Source organism: Gracilinanus agilis, chromosome 2, assembly GCF_016433145.1.
Source record: "Gracilinanus agilis isolate LMUSP501 chromosome 2, AgileGrace, whole genome shotgun sequence".
NCBI classification, from domain to species: Eukaryota; Metazoa; Chordata; class Mammalia; order Didelphimorphia; family Didelphidae; genus Gracilinanus; species Gracilinanus agilis.
Genome location: NC_058131.1, coordinates 89,041,840 through 89,054,189, shown reverse-complemented (window position 1 = coordinate 89,054,189; position 12,350 = coordinate 89,041,840).

The following is a 12,350-nucleotide window of genomic DNA, read 5'->3' as shown; positions in this document are numbered from 1 at the left end:
ACTTAGATAGCCAAAACCTACTCTGGAGAAACCATAGCCAAGAGAATGGGCTGGGCAAAATCAGCAACAAAGAAGAGCCTGTTGAACTTGACTGTTATCTGGCATGGAGAAGACATCATAGGTGGAAAATAGAGCTCCATTTAACCTTTAAAGCTGTAAGCAGTCTGACGCTCCTCCTTCTCCTAACCTATATTTCCACCCTCACTGTATATTACTCTCCTTTTCAACCAAACTGGCCTTCTTTCTTTCTCTCATATATGAAATTCTACTTTTGTGCTTTGCATTGGCTGTCCTTCCAATCTGAAAATCATTCCCTTCTCCCTTCCACCTCAGAATTGCTTCCTTTAACATATAACATCATCTTTGCATGAGGCTCTGCCTGATCTTCCCAATTGCTAGTCCCTTCCTCTCAAACTGTCTTGTGTTTAACTAATTTGTGTAAATTTATAGTCATTTATTCACTTTATATTTATGCTGCATATGTTGTATTATTATCTCATCAGAAATTGTTTAATTGAATCAATTTGTAAGGTTGTCTGAAGATTCACTTGCCTGGAATCATTACCCCAATGTAATCAATATGTGACTTAAAAAATTCAATCTTCTGAAATTCATATTATGGTTCAAAGATGGTCAAAAGTAAATTGAGTCCAGTTTGCCAAAATGAAAAGTTCCTAAATTCATAAAACTTTTGGAACTGGCACAAAAGAATCATATATACAAGGGAGGAAGTTTCCTGATACCACTATCCAAAATTGTGGGCATAAAATTAAAAATAATAAAAAATACATTTATGTAGCCTTTGTAAGATTTTCAAAGTGCTTTACAAGTATTATGTCATTTCCCAACAACATTGGGAAGTAGGTACTATTCGAATTTTTTAAAATGAGGTTCACTGTCACTTAGTCCTCATTGCCTAGCTCTTATTGCTCTTCTGTCTTAGAATCAATATGCAGTATTGATTCTAAGATGGAAGGTAAAGGTTTTAAAAAACGGTTTGCTAACAGAACAGAATAAAAGGCCATTGAATATACTTTTAAAGAAGTCATTTGTGATGGGGGAAAGAGTTATTTCAGAAGAGTGATGAGATTAGAAGCCATATTATAAAAGACTGAGGAATGAATGGGAAGGGTGGTATGAGCAAGGATGGGGAATGGCAGATGAAGATAGTGAGGAAGTAGAGGCAGGAAATGTAAATGATCTTCCCTGAAGTTTCCATGAATGTGAAGAGAAATAGTAATAAGGGAATTTAAAGTTGGAAGGGGCTTTAGTTGTTGTATTGCCCATTATCATTATATAGGTATATAAATATACATACATATGTATATTTATAAATGTATGTTTGTATAGCAATAACAACTATACATAGTTGCATAGCAGAGAGATAGCCAGGAAGTAGAAATGATAGAAATAAGAGAAGATGAAAAACATAAGTAGTATATGGGTTTGTCCCTTTTAGCTTTTGATAGTTTGTGTATCTGAATGGATAACTGCAAGAACCAATATAAGACTTGTAGTTACAGAGAAAATCACTTACCCAGGGTAAAGCCTGCTTCATTGATCTTTGTGACAGTTTTCCATTTGCACATGACCAACAGGAGAACTTAAAACTTAATAACTGGAGAACTTGGAACTTCATGACTGTTTTGGATTATTGGATAAAAGTACATGGCTTGGTTATGACTTAGACAGCAGAAATGAGGATTCACTTACTATAAAACCAGAATGATATTTCTCACTGTGAGGACTCAGTTCTGAACCAAGAAGTGCTGGTTAAAGAAAAGTCTTTAGAGTCTTGTGAAAGAGAAGCTGTACCTTCATATAGAAAAAGCTAGAAAAGGAGAATAATACCTCTTTCTATACTACTTTTTGCTCCTGGGAAGTGAAGAGGAAGACCCTCGGAACCTAGCTGAGGAAAAAGAACTGGGGACGTGCCTGCTAATCCTAAACTAAGGTATGTACCCTTTCTAAAAGAGAATGATGCTACCTCGGTTGAGGGCATCAGTTGGACTTGACTCTAGAAGTGCCAGAGTCTATATAGCTGGCATTAAAAAGCACAGTCATCTGAGAGAAGGAATAACCCAGCCCAATAGTGGATTGGCAATGGAGCATTCATCTGTCCAGCTAAGATACTGTGCCCTGTGAGGAGTTATTTCAGCCTAGCCATTGAGAAGCTCTGTCTATCAGTAGAACCACTTGTTCCAGACAAAAGTTTCATCCATCAGTGAGCAGTAAAGGACAGTCCCCAAATAAAGAGAAAGGATATCGCAGTTCCAGAGCTGTGATTTGCTTTGACATGTTCCCTACACATGTGAATTACTAGTATATATTGTGAGCATTGGTTGGAGAATGTAACCCAGCTTTATGGGTGGAATCTTATTTATTTATAATTCTTGCTTTGAATTTTCAGGAAATGCTTTTGATTAAGAGTTAGTTGAGTCATCTTGCCTGACTTATTAATGGGAAGCACATCTGTTGGAACTCAGGAGCTACACAGTATGAAGAGCCACTCACAATGGTTACCTTCTAGAATCCCAAGAGTAGTAACTATAGCTGCTACTCTTGGGAAATGCCAACTTGCCCTCATGGATGAAGGTTAGGGAGAAGTAAATAGAGAGTTTGAAGTAGGGGCAAGAATGAGGGTAAGGGGAGGAGAGAACAAGAAGGTAGTGATGGTTCCTAACTCTGCTACAAAATGGATTAAGGAAAGGTTTTTTAAGGTTAGGTAGGGTCTGAACATTTCAGTTATGAATACTTCTTTTCCTTCTCCCCTTTTCCCAGAGGGGAGTACATATATCTTATTGAAAATATACAAATAAAGTTTACACTTCTCCAAATGTAGTCAGCTTAAGGGACAGGAGATAAATCCCAGAATGGTACTGATTGCAAGAGAGATGTTTGAGAGAAGGAAGATACGTTGTGAACAAGTGGACATGGCTAGGATCTAGGAATAATGATAAGTAGCAATAGAGTTGTTAAACCCATGTCTGAGGAATCCACTGCTAAGGATTCTGTTGGAGTCAGAGAAACTAGATTGGCCTATACAATGAGACCATTAGGTACAGATTGGGTATACAGAAAGAAATTGAGTATGGATAAGATTCCAAAGAAAAACTAAAGTTTGATGGAACCAGAGGAAAGAGGAAATATTGATATGACTATATTATAGGCACTTTCCTATTGCTGTGTGTTTGTTCTTTGCTATTAAACACAGGTCTGAGCCACATATAAATTCTTATCTGCCTTGTAATAAATATTTTGCACATGATTTGAAAGTATTCTCCCAGTCTACTAATACCATCAGACTATGTCTCCAGAGGATGGCTTGAACCCTGAGGGGTGTGTGTGTGTGTGTGTGTGTGTGTGTGTGTGTGTGTGTGTGTGTGTGTGTTTCAAATGCCATATAGCCCATAAACTTCTACTAGTATGCTTTTCTTCCTAATACTTATCAAATGATATCAATTAGTTAACCAGACTTAGTTAGATTTTAGAAATGGATATTTACTAAGGTGATATAGTAAAATGAATTGATACAAACATCCCTCCCCAAATTAGGGGTGTTAGTCTTCTATAATTATGTATAAAATTCAAGAAAAAGTGGGCTCTGGCTTAGAGTGCATATGTCAAAGGGGTAATTCAGTTTGGAAGCACTTTTGTGGAAAGTCCTTTTCTCCCCTCAGTATTTTTCCTTAGGTATGATATCCTTATCAAGAGAGAACTCTTTTCTCCACTGAACTATTAGAAACTCAAATTATTCTGGGTTCTAAATTGGCTTGCTATTTTTATATATAAGGCCCATAAGATACAATGGAGCACACATCAGTTTGATTAATTGATTCAACGGAGGTATTCTCACTTGATAAAGGTAAGCATCTTATTAGTTTCTACAATTGAGGAATAGATTGATTGAATTGTCATCTGCCTTTAGAAATGTATTATCAATTATTAATATTATTATCAAAATGCTCATTGGTTGACACCACATTGGTCTATAGTAAAAAGAAATTGTTTAATTGAATCAATTTGTAAGGTTGTCTGAAGATTCACTTGCCCGGAATCATTAATAATGGTTTAAGTAGTTACATTTAGTCATCAATCAGAAATAAAATATCTCATCATTGTGTAAGCGATGATTCTGGATGCTTTTTTTTCCAAAATTTTACTTTTAACTATTTAAATATTAAAAGGCATATAGTGTCACAAAGTCACAATATTTGATATCCTTTTCAACTAGTATTTTAATTTCCTGTAGACAGAAATATTATTTCAATTCTTTTATTTGCATATGCTGGGTGCTGGGTAAGCTGCAGCAAATTCTGACAATTTAGAATGAACAGCTTTTTGGAGAGAGTAGCAGAAGATCTGCCTTTAGATAGTAGAATGAGTTTTATTAAAGGGATTATAATTTCAGACTAAAACTTTCAACTTCTTTGAGGCTCCCTCTTTGGTACTAAGAGAATTCTTCCATTCCTTTGTTTTAGGTTTTTCTTTCCTCTTTATAAATCAAATCATATGTTTTCCCCTAAAGCAAAAATCTCAGTTTTGAAGATGGAAAAAAGCTTTAGTTTAGCACAAAACTTTGAAATTTAAATCAGAACATTACAAAGAAAGTGTGAGCATTCCATTTAAATAAAGTGCCCTTGGTACTCTTAAAACACAGGCCAGACCATGTTTTCTGGAGAATTCTGACTGTAATTTTCCATCTCAATTTACATTGTTATTTAAATGAGTCCATCATGATTTTTCAACAGAAAATAAATGAAAAAGGCCACTTAAGAAAACTAAGAGGAAATACACATTTCACATTCCAGTATCCACATTCCAGTATTCCTCATTAAGTGATTACAAGAACAATTCTCTCCCTTTCAAGTTTGCAGAAGAATTTGAGTCACCACTGGAATGAATGTGGTAACAGGAATAATTCTGACAACAGTGCCCTGAATCAGGTTGCTGAGGGTGTGGAAGGTTCTACTATCTGGACTCCATTTTGGATGTAGTTTGATTTTGTTATTTGTTTATATTCCAGAAAACTCAAAAGATCAAAGGAAGTCAGGAGCCATATAGATTAGCTCTGCTCTGGACAAAGACTAGATTTATATCTAAAAGTAACTAATGTTTCACAGATGGCTTTCTTTGTATGTCAATAGAGGCACTCTAGATCAGCTCTTGAAAGATTAGGGCCACTTACAGACTGAGCTTGTCTTTTTTCCTCTCCGAAACATTCCCTTTACTAGGTGATTTTGGACTGTCTGAAACATCTGGAGGTGACTAAAAAGAATAATTTTTTTTTCTCCCACCTGACTTGCTTGTTCACGGAGTCATAATAAGATTGCAAATCTCTCTGGCTCCAGAGCTGACTACTCCTTTGCATAATGGCTCAGGTGAAGGGGTCTTAGAATTGCTAGTTTGAATCCTAGACCTTGAAGATCACTCACAAATTCTTTTTTTTTTAAACCCTTACCTTCTGTCTTAGAATCAATACTGGGCATTGGTTCTAAGGCAGAAGAGTGGTAAGGGCTATGCAACGAGGGTTAAGTGACTTGCCCAGGGTCACACAGCTAGGAAGTGTCTGAGGTCAGATTTGAACCCAGGACCTCCCATCTCTGAGCCTGACTCTCAATCCACTGAGCCACCCAGCTGCTCCCCCCTTACAAATTCTTTAAGAGTTTGGAGAAGGGGATAGATTTTCATGCAATCCTGAAAAAAAGTGAAAGGCAGCTATGGCATGGAGGAATAAGCACTACATTTGGGAGCCAAGTAACCTGGGATCGAATCCTGATTCAGATGTGTATTAGCTGTGAGCCTCAGTTTTCTCAACTGTAAAATAGATGTAATGTTGACATTATTCATCTCATTGGGCTATTTTAAGGAAAGGGGGTATAAATTCTTAAAATAAGTATGTACTATCCTTTGGAACTTCACATTCTGTCATTAGTTCATTAATTTATTAATTATTAAGCACCTACTATGTGCTCCAGTACAAATCTATTCAAATTCTGTCAATTCTTCTTTTAAAATTTCTTAACATCACTTGTCCCTGAAATTAGGGTTGTGCTAAAAGCCAGTCAAACTGCTTTACACCTCAGAAATCATCAACATCTTCAAATCTATTTATTATTTTGTTTATTGCCTAGATTTTAAAAAGTAGAGAAAATGTTAATAGTGCATGTTAAACTTAAGGGTGCACTGAAGTTGATAGTTAAACATTTACCAGCACATTCTTGCCTGTAATAATCTCCTCTCTATTGAATATCCAGTTTCTCCAAACTACTGATCTTTTCTTGCTGCTTAAAATCATGTCCAAGTCTCCTCCATCCTTAAAAAAAACCCTCACCAGACCCTACTATCCCCTTAATCTATCATTTTTTTAGTTTTCTTCCCTTTTCAAGCTCTTTGCAAAAGCTATCTACAGTCAATGCCTTCACTTCCTCTCCCTCTGATGCCTTTACAGTCTGGTTTCTGATTTCATCATTCAACTGAACCTCTCTCACCAAATACAAATTATTTCTCAGTTGCCAACCTTCACAGAATTTTCTAAATGCTCAAATTTCTTGACCTATGTGCAACATTTGACATACAATTCAAAGTGCCTAATAGACATTTGGTGATGTAGTGCTGGAGCTCAGGAGGGAGACTTGGTCTGGATAATGCCAAACTTCACAGGATTTTCTAAATGCTTATCTCTCTTGACCTCTCTGCAGCATAAACCACTATTAACCACCTTCTCTTCCTGGATAATCTTTTGTCTCTGGTGACAGGTCTTGGAATCAGCTATGTAGAAATGGTAATTAAATCCATGGGATCTGATGAGGTCCCTGGAAAATGTATTGCAAGAAGAAGGTCCATGACAGAGCCTGAATACAGTCCAGATGAGTGCTGATCAGTGTTTAATAACCAGCTCCACTTTCCCCCCCAAAGGGAGTACAATGAAAATTTAACAATAGGTTATTGGGAGCTGGTACAAGCTGCTTCCAGAATTTACTTGGCACCTACAGTTAATTGGGTTATGTTTGAGGATCCAGAAAACAAGATGGAGGAATGTTTTGACAGGTGGGAGAACTAAGAAAGCATATCATATTACTAGATATAATGGTTAACAGTGTCAAATGTCTCAGTGGTATCTCAAACTCAACATATCCCAAAGAGAACTCATTATTTTTCCCCCCAAATCTATCCTTTTCCTGAACTTTACTTCTATCAAGTGTATTATCATTGTTTCAAGTCATCTAGGTCTACAGTCTTAGTGTCATTCTCAACTCCTCACTCTCACTAACTCCACATATCTAATTAATTGCCAAATCTGCTCGTTTCTATCATCAGCCCAGCATCTGTCACATCCATCCTCTTTTCTCCATCTGTATAGCTAACAACCTAGCTCAGGCTCCCATCTTCTCTCACCTGTTGTAATTGCTTTCTAATTGGTCTTTTTAGTTCAAATCTCTTCTAACTCCAACCCATCCTCCAGCCCATGCCAAAGTGATTTACTTGAAGAGTATTCCTGACTCTGTCACTTGTCTACTTAATAAAATTTCAGTGGTTTCTGTTAGTCCTAGGATTAAATATAAATTCCTCTGCTTATCATTTAAAGCCTTTTATAACCAGGCTCCAACCTAACTTGCCATCTTTATTACATGTAATTCCCCTTCACACTCTGTGACCCAGTCAAACTGGTCTTCTAAGATGTTCCTCACTCACATTGCTCAAACTCCAATCTTTGAGACTTTGTACTGGCTACCCTCCCGGCCTAGAATGCATTCTCACAATCACCTTAGTCCTCTAGTTTTCTTCAAGGTGAAGCTTAAGCACCATTTTTTACATGAAGACTTTGCTGATGTCCACCACTAATCCTTCCTCCCCCACCCATAACACATTGCATCTATCCATTAGTAAGTAAGCTCCTTTAAGATAGGGACTATTCTGCTTTTTCTCCTTATCCCTAGACCTTTGCACATTGAGGGCACCAGACTATACTTGGGAACTCAGAAAATTAATTCTCTATATGACTTGTGCCCCTACAAATTTAGAGTTTCCTCTTTTGAAAACTGAATTTGGTTTTCTAGCTTTCATCTAGGTGTCTTCATTTCTCAAGTAAGGGCCAGGTTAATAAGCCTGGAACAAGCTCATTTTATAAAACAAAATATAACACCCAGGTCCATAGTCAGTTAATTCCTTGACTGTTCTAATGCTATTTATACCCAGGGGGTTGCTGAAATCCATTCCACTACTTCACTGCTGTTTGTATTCAGTATCCCTTACCATTTCTGCTGGGCCATTTTCTCTTCACTTCTTCTGACACTTCTCTACTTCCTGGGTATTATGTCATAGTTCTTTCAGAATAAGCCAGTCTGGGCCTAACATGCTTTGGGGTAAATGAACACTTTTCCCTTTCTTTTTGTTAATCAGGTTTATAGCCATAACTGAGGGGGAATAAAAGAACTCTATTAAGTCACCTCTGAAGACCTCTTCTAATCTAGAGGGTCCACATTCTCAATACTAGGTATTTAGGGTGACTTGATTCTACTTTCCTGTTCTTGGCCTCAATTGAAGCCAGAATGAATGACATGGATTGGAAAAAAAGGAGGCCATAATAAAGGGGGAAAATTGGTTTAGTGTGAGTGGGAAAATTGGAAGGAGAGAAATAGGAGATTGTAATTTCAGATTTCTAAATAGTGGAAGTAATGCAAATTTAAAAAAATTGTGGTCTAATGTATGACCATGCTAGTATGTGTTTAACCTGGGTTGGAGGAAGTTATTTGAATTGAAGACATTAAGAAATTAAAAGGCAGGGTTTTTAGAGTAGTCAATGATATGAATGTTGAAGCATTATGATAGGCGATGAGAGGAAAGTTATACTGAATAAGTTACTAGATAGTTGGGATATGAGATAGTTGGGAGAGTGGCCCAAAGGTTAGTAAAAGATGAGCATAGTGATACTCTAAATTCACTCTTCCAGAGTAAGGAATATTATCCCCTAAAAGTTCAAGGAATACTACTGAGGGGTAAGGATGCCTTTTCTCTAATGGCTCAAGTACCCATTCTGGCATATTTTACCCAATGTTAACTGTGAAGATTAATTTTCCAGGCCCATTTAATCAATTTACATTAGGTTTTATAAAAGGATATTTACTCTGAAGATAGAGCAAGAACAGAAGTACAAATATGACTCCCAACACCTGGGGGGCACATTTTCCTTTCTACCATCTTTGTCGTTTTAAAATAGGGTCAACTGAACTAGATCTCTAAGCAAGATAACATTTATTAGTAGGAGGTATGCTTCCTTTCGCCAAATGGGTCAATGGCTTGCCTCCATTTATGCCAAAGATACTGAGTAACAGACAGTTCTCTTTTTATGGGCTTTTGGGGAGTACAGAACAAAGAATAGAACAGAATGTGACATATTAGGAAATGATTGGTTATAGAGCTAAAGCACAGTTTGGTAATAGGGACTAGCAATGATTCCCCTTCTTCTCCCATCAGACTAAGAAGGTCCCATTATTGGCATCCAGTTGCAAGATAGCACCCAGACTTTTGGACTGAAAACCAGACATCAATGAAGGAGAGCTTGTTAGCTTAAGATATCAGATCCAGCTCCTTTTCTTTCTCATACAAGTCTCTAAGACCAGCAAAAATTCCTTGAGGCAAGAAAAGATCAATGATTAATAAGAAAGCTGGATTTCTAAACTTAATCCATTATAGATCAGCTTGACTCTGAACTAAATTTAGAAACAAAGAACCGTGATTTGGGCAATAACAGGACAAAAGCATTATAGGACAAAATCAGTTATTTGTAAAATGGAATCAATACTAAAATCAACTTTAATCTTTTCAATTATTAGGGAGAGTGGGCTCTGGCTGAATGTACTTATTACCAATGCTGATCTCACCAAATTCCAGTCAAAATATAGCATAGCTGCTGGGCTAGGTTCCAAAGGTCATTCCTTGCTCCTTGGAACTCTAATGCTGGACTAGGTTGTGCAAAACCTAACATGCACTCCATTTCAAGATCTCTTGGTGGTTTTCTATCTTAACTTTTCCAAACTTACAAGATCATTGCCATTTCTAGTCTCCTTAACCCCAAAGCAGGAAAGAGTGAACACAGCAACAGGAACAATAGCTAGGTTATGTGCTCTTGACTTTATGCCAGACCGGTGAGAGAGGACCTGAGGTCCCTCCTATGCCTGGAGTTGCTTAGCAGCTTGCCCTTCTTCTCCAAGGCTAGCAAGTCCAGAAAATGCTCTTGCTAAGAGCTTAGTATCTTTTAAATACATCCCAGTTCTAGATCTATAGCCAATCAAAGAGGCTAGGATGGAAATTATTTCAGAATGACTCTTCTGTTAGAATATTCTATTACATGCCTTTAGTGAAGCAGGTTCCTCAGTTTTTTCCACCTGAGGGATTGCATCAGCTGAGCCCACATCTGTCTGTTTACCAATCCTCTCCCTCCTTGCCACCCTCTCCCATTTAGCCCCCAATCACAGGGATGAATAGGATGAATAAAGAATGGCAAGGAGGTCCTAGGTTCAAACCCGGCCTCAGCCACTTCCCAGCTGTGTGACCCTGGGCAAGTCACTTGACCCCCATTGCCCACCCTTACCAATCTTCCACCTATGAGACAATACACCGAAGTACAAGGGTTTAAAAAAAAAAGAATGGCATACATGGATCAGAAGATGAAAGAACATCGAAGGACTGACCAAAGAAATAGTACTCAGATGATAGTATCAAGCAAGGTGTGTTTTCCCCCATCCTCTTGGCCTTATCAATTGAGGAATTGGAGGAGTGACTTCTAGTGGAAGGATTACTAGAGTTGTAATGGAACCTTCAAGAAGTTATAGTGAAATAACTGAGATGGAAGACCCAGAGGAGTGAGATTTGGGCAGAGTAGGGTTGATAAAAATAGGGAAGAGGCATATAGTCCAGTTGAGATGCTTGTAGCTAAAGCAGATAGATTAGATGTCCCAATTCTGAGAGTCACCATAATAGGTGGTAGATTAGAATGGATGCTGTGTAGATGGAACTCAGCTGGTAGAAGAAGGCTAGGAGAGTTCTCAGCATTTGAAATAGAAATCAGTACATCGGGTGTTTTAAGAACCAAATCTTGTCCCCAAGGGTGATGCTGTAGCTGCTTCTTCAGATTAGGTCTTTTGGTCTTTGGGTGGGAGGATGGCGGGAGCTGAGTCAGACACAGTAGCCTCAGTGAAGGCATGCCACCACTGGTTCCCCTTAAAATCCCACTCTCAAGGCCATTCTTTCTGCTCTTTTTGCCAGCTCATCTACTTTCTCTGCTTTGCAAAGCTTCCCTCAGCTAGCCCAGGGCACTGTGTTTTATCTTCTGCATAAAGACAGCTCTTTTCTTCCGGCTCTCTCATAGCCACATCCTCCTGCCCTCTAATCATCTCTCAGATACTTCTCTGAACTCTTTCCAAGTACTCCATGTCTTTGGTAAATGGCAGAGCTGGGGGCCCAGGACTCTAATAAAAGCCTGACCAATAGTGAGTTTAATGAGATGATGAGCTCACCGGAGAGGGCTTGACATGCTATTTCTGTCATTATAATCTAGTTTTCAATTCAATGATCTTCATTTTTTGCTTCTTTGACCTCAAGCCTTTTGTCTCACTCTTTGCATAGCTTGGTGTTCTTAGCATGTTTTTCCTCCCAGAGGGTAAAGCCAGAATCAGTTCAGGACATAACTGTGAAGTCAGTTTAGTCTGCCTTCAGGGCTTCCTGATTTCTTGTTATATATCCTTTTAACTCCTTGTGATGCTTATTCTCTTATCCTAAAACCTCTAGTGCCTTCATGCTTTCTCTTTTCTCCCCCAAACAAAACCTGATCACTGGAGCTAATGCATTCATTTAAACCAGGATGTAAGTGACAGATAAGTCAGGTGGTGCCCCTACTCAAGGGATGTTTATCTTTTAGTGGCGATCAAATTATGAAGTTTAACAGAGGTATCAGTTCTAAGACAGAAGAGCAGCAAGGGCTATGGAATTGCTAGGGTCATATAGCTAGGAAGTGTCTGAGACTGAATTTGAATCCAGGTCCTCCTGACTCTCCAGGCATGGTGTTCTATCCACTCTGCTACCTGGCTGCCCCTTTTACCTATCTTTCAACATTATAATCCCATATATTTTATATATATTTATCATATATATTATATATTTATTATATATGTTATATTATATATGTTTATTATGTAATATATATTATATATTATAGATAACCCCATATCATTTAAAAATATTATTCTGAGAATTCTAGCTCTTAGCATAGTGCCTACCACATAGTAGGCATTTATAAATGTTGATCAATTGAATGATTGAGAAGGGGTCTATAAGACTTCACTAAAGGC